Genomic DNA, 4,738 nt, shown 5'->3' with positions numbered 1-4,738 from the left:
TAAATCAGGCATTCTTCTTCATCGTTTCATTCATCTAGCTCATCATAATTCTCATCACTGTCATAAACATCTTCATCCATTTGAGATTCATCACAAAATAAAAATTAATCGTTACCATAATCTTTTTCTTATGGTACTTGTTGGACAATCGTGGGTTCTAGAATTGACTCTGAAACATAGTTTTTCTTTTTGGCGTGGAGATTAAGGGATATTCGAGGAGTATATGGAAAAGTGCGAAAGTGGGAGTATAATTTGGTTGTAGAGGGAGGAGAGGCAAAGAAGAAAGTCCAAGTACTTGCCCTAGACCTAGTAATGGTAAAGGGCGATGAAGGAATTTGTCATGGTGACATGGTTGAACTTTTAATCAATTTCATTATGCTTTTCCAAATTTTATTTTATTTTATGAATTGCGACACGGCGTGAGGAATTCTACAACGGGAAAATGACTTAAACGATGAAGAAGAAGGTGCAATTTATGTTTTTTTATGGAAGAAGACTGAAACATTTAGGGTTGATTTTAGGTTAAAAAATGTTATAATTTAATTATATTTGGTTTTTTTTTTTGTTAGAAAAAGGGTTATGTTTTAATGATGTTACCATTTTTGTAACAAAAATTGGATAGAAGAACTATTTTAAAATGAAACTATATTTGCAAGGATGTTAATCAAAAAAAAAAAAAACTTAAAAGGACCAAAATAATTAAAAAAGTTATAATTGCAAGGACCAAAATCTAAAAAGATTATAATTGTAAGAACCAAAGACATTTTTTAAACAAAATTTAAATATACTTTTATTACTAACTATCAATAAAAATTGTAGATTTCAACGGAGTAGCAAGAGACTTGTATGCATATGAGCAGTGCCGTAGATGAAATAACCACAGTTTTTTATTGAGATGTTTGCTTTCTGAATATGAGGAGGGGAATGCGTTATACCATGATTACTTGGTGGAATAGTATATTCTGCCTGTAACCATCAAATTGAAGGAACAAAAAAATAATATTACATATTATGTTTTGGAATTTAATTTAATTTAATATTACTTTGCCTACCATACAATTTTTTTGTGGATATTGAGAGAAAAAAAACTTGTAGTGTAATTTTTGGGAGTTAATAGGCATCCCTTGTAGGCATGCAGTTGCTGCCTTTGGCCGTAAGAATCTTAACCCCGAAGACTATGTTAATAATTGTTATTCGAGGGATACATATGAACTATGTTATAATTTTAATGTAAGTCCTATAAATGGACAAGACATGTGGCCAATAGTGGAAGTTGAGAACATGTTGCCTCCATTATATAAGAAAAGACTAGGAAAGGAATGCCAAAAACATTAATGAGAAGACAACCCGACGAGATCTTAATTCTGGAAGGGCTAAGAGACAAGTTTCATCTTATAGATGCACAAAATGTGACCAACATGGTCATAATTCAAGGGGCTGCAAAAGTAACGTCGTTAATCCAAATGCTCAATTGCGTAAGGTAATAAAGTTATGCTTAAAATTTATTTGTGATGACGTTAATTTTATATTTTTATTCATAATTTCTTTTTGTAGAGATAGCCAAAAAAAATTAAGCAAGTTCAAGATGATGAGGCAACTGTTGGTGTTGATCCTACTGCAACACAAGTTAATAATGTTGGTGTTAAGGCAGTTGGTGGAGAACCTCCACAACTTCAAGATGATGTGGATCCTGAATTTGAGGCTTTTGTTGTAGAGCTTGTTGCTGCATTTGAGGCTTCTCAACCCAGTTCTTCTGCTAAAGTTCCTACTTCTTCATTTGTTGTTGCTTCTAAGTATGTTACTGCATCTGCATCTAAAACTGTTGTTGCTTCAGCGTTTTTTGTTGCGTCTGCTACTACTTCTGAGGCTACTACTAAGTACCCATGTTGTTTATATGATTTCAATTTTGCATTTGTTGTTGATTTTGCAGAAAATGAAGAAAACCAAACCAAAAGGTGCAAGGAAATCAAGTGTTAAGAATGTGAGGAGAAGTGACAGATTGAAGACTACTTTTAAAGGATTCTACAGTGGTTCTGGAAGTGATTCACGAATTCCATTACTAATGTTGTTGATGATGATGATGATGAAGATCGAGCAAGTCCACTAATAGTTGGTGATGATGGAAGTTCACAACCTATTTTGCATGATCCTAAAATGTGAGGTTGTTTGGGTCAAATAAGAAATTGGGATGAGATTTGTAGAAGAATGATTTAGTGACCATTTTGAAGTTGTTATTTTATTTTTTGGTTGTTGTAGGGAACCTAAGTTAAGTGTTAACGTAACTTAATTATGAATGACAAATGTCTATTTTGGTCAATACAAGGTGATTCTTTGACATAGTTAAGACAAAATACTTTTATGTATTTTGATTGCAAATGACAATTGTCTATTTTGGTAAAGACAAGATACTTCTATGTATTTTGGTTATGAATGTCAAAAATGACAAATGTCTATTTTAGTTAAATTAATTCATTTTGTTAATCCTTTTTATAGGTTCATTTTTAAGTAGGTGGAGTTTATGATACAGGACATGTCTAATTTACAAATACATAATTATGTTTGTCAATTATATAACATATTTTTTTTGAGGTACATGTATTATATTTTTTTTAAATGTATTATATTTAAATATATTATTTTGAGGTATCACTATCAAAGCTTTTTACTCCAATATGACCCTTTGGAAATTCTATACCTAAAAAAGTTTTCACTGCAACTTTTCTGGGTCCCACATCAAATTTTTGAGAAATAAAAGTAGTAATCTTTAGGTTGTTACTAATTTCAAATTCAGCCTCCGAAAAAATTGCACTTGTTGTGGTTGATAGCAATACCATCATTGATAATAAAAATATTAACGCTTTACATATAACAAACCTCATGGTGAAGATTTTGTCTTTGCTCTGGTAATGATATTTTGTGCATATGGATGTTGATTTGGGTGCTTTTTATATAGAAAGGTTCATCAATATAGTGAAAGGTTCATCAATATAGTGAAACGGGCATAATTAGGTGTCAATTAAAGCATCACGTTGATGGTCTATTTATATTGGGTGGTTAAGGTGTATACAGTTTATAAGTTGTTATAGTAAATTTTGTTGTTATTATTGATAAGTTGTTTTGATAAAAAACAAAATCGAAAAAGAATTGTTACGATAATTAATTGGTTAAATAAAATGTGTTATTTTAACCTCAAAATACCCATATCATATGTGTTTATTTCTATTTTTCTTTTATTTTTTATCGTCCGTAAAAGATACCGCATTTGACATCACAATTTTGCTTTCAAAATATTATGTCTCTAAACAAAAAAGTGGTTTCGCCAATTATATACCTAATGACTTTTTTTTTTATTACAAAAATAATTCTAACATTATCATACCTTTAAATAATAGATTTTTGTATATATATATATATATGTGTATATATTTAATTTGTAAATACATAATTATGTTTGTCAATTATATAACACATATTTTTTTTGAGGTACATGTATTATATTTTAGGTACATGCATTAATATTTTTTTAAATATATTGTATTGTAAATTTTACGAGTGTTTGAGTGTATCTATGAAAATGTTGATTAGTTAAACTCCTTGTAACCAATGGGAGAGCTAACTCAAGTTTTATGAGAAGGCTAAATTATAAAGAGTAAATATACTTTTAAATTTAAGGTATAAAAATCAATCAACAAATAGAATATTTATATTAAACTTAAGTTTATAAAATGAAGGTCTTTGTCTAAAATAAAAACAGGGTTATTATTTTTATCCATATTCTTCTTCATCTTTTTCCTTAATTTCTCTCAAACCTTGAACCATAAATGATTTGTTTTCTCTAAATTTTCATTTTCTTCCTTTATTTTGTTTATTCGTCATATTGTTGCTCAAATTTTGGTCCTCCCTAATAAAAAGTTATTTTTAGTATATTCTCATAAAAATTATTTTTTATAAATGACGTTTTCGTTTTAAAAAAATATTGTCATTAAAGTGGACAAACAGAAAACGACTTGTGATTTTTTTTTTTATAAATCTATAGCAAATAACCTCTACATCATTGAATATCAAAATCACTTTTTTATAATCTGTAAAAAAACAGATCCTAAGTTATATTTCTCAGAGACTTTTATGACATTAAACTATATCTTTCTAAAACCATTTTAATTATATTCATCCATGCATTATTTGATATAACACATTATATATGATTATTTAACATAAACATTATTTTACTTCAGTCTCTTAGACTCAATCTCTTCCATGTTCGATTCAAATCTCTCTTCTATTTCAAAGTATATTGTTTTAAAAAAACAAGATTTGTGTATCGTCTAAAATAATATTTTTTGACAGAAAAATAGGGTTTTTTCCGTCAAGAACCTATGTGGGTTTTTTGGATGCGTAAGAAAGAAAAAGATATTTGTGTAATATATTTCAGTCCTCCAAAAAGAAATCAAGCAAGCTCTACCTCTACTAATTTGTAGACACCCTCAAATAAATCAAAGAAGCTCTACCTCTACTAATTCGTAGACTCGTATTTGTTTTTCGGACAATCAAAACATGCCAAATTACTAAATATGCAATACATTTAATATGGCATCTATATTGTATATTAAGGAAATATTTAGTTCTGGGTTGACATTATTCCTTCCAAATGTACCTTTCTTTTAATCTAATTTACTATAATCACTACGCCAGAAATGACATTTAACAGCGCCCATTTTACAGCGCTTTCTAAACACAA

The sequence above is a fragment of the Cicer arietinum genome, chromosome 4 (assembly GCF_000331145.2).
Source record: "Cicer arietinum cultivar CDC Frontier isolate Library 1 chromosome 4, Cicar.CDCFrontier_v2.0, whole genome shotgun sequence".
Classification (NCBI taxonomy): Eukaryota; Viridiplantae; Streptophyta; class Magnoliopsida; order Fabales; family Fabaceae; genus Cicer; species Cicer arietinum.
Note: the sequence above shows the minus strand (reverse complement) of the source record.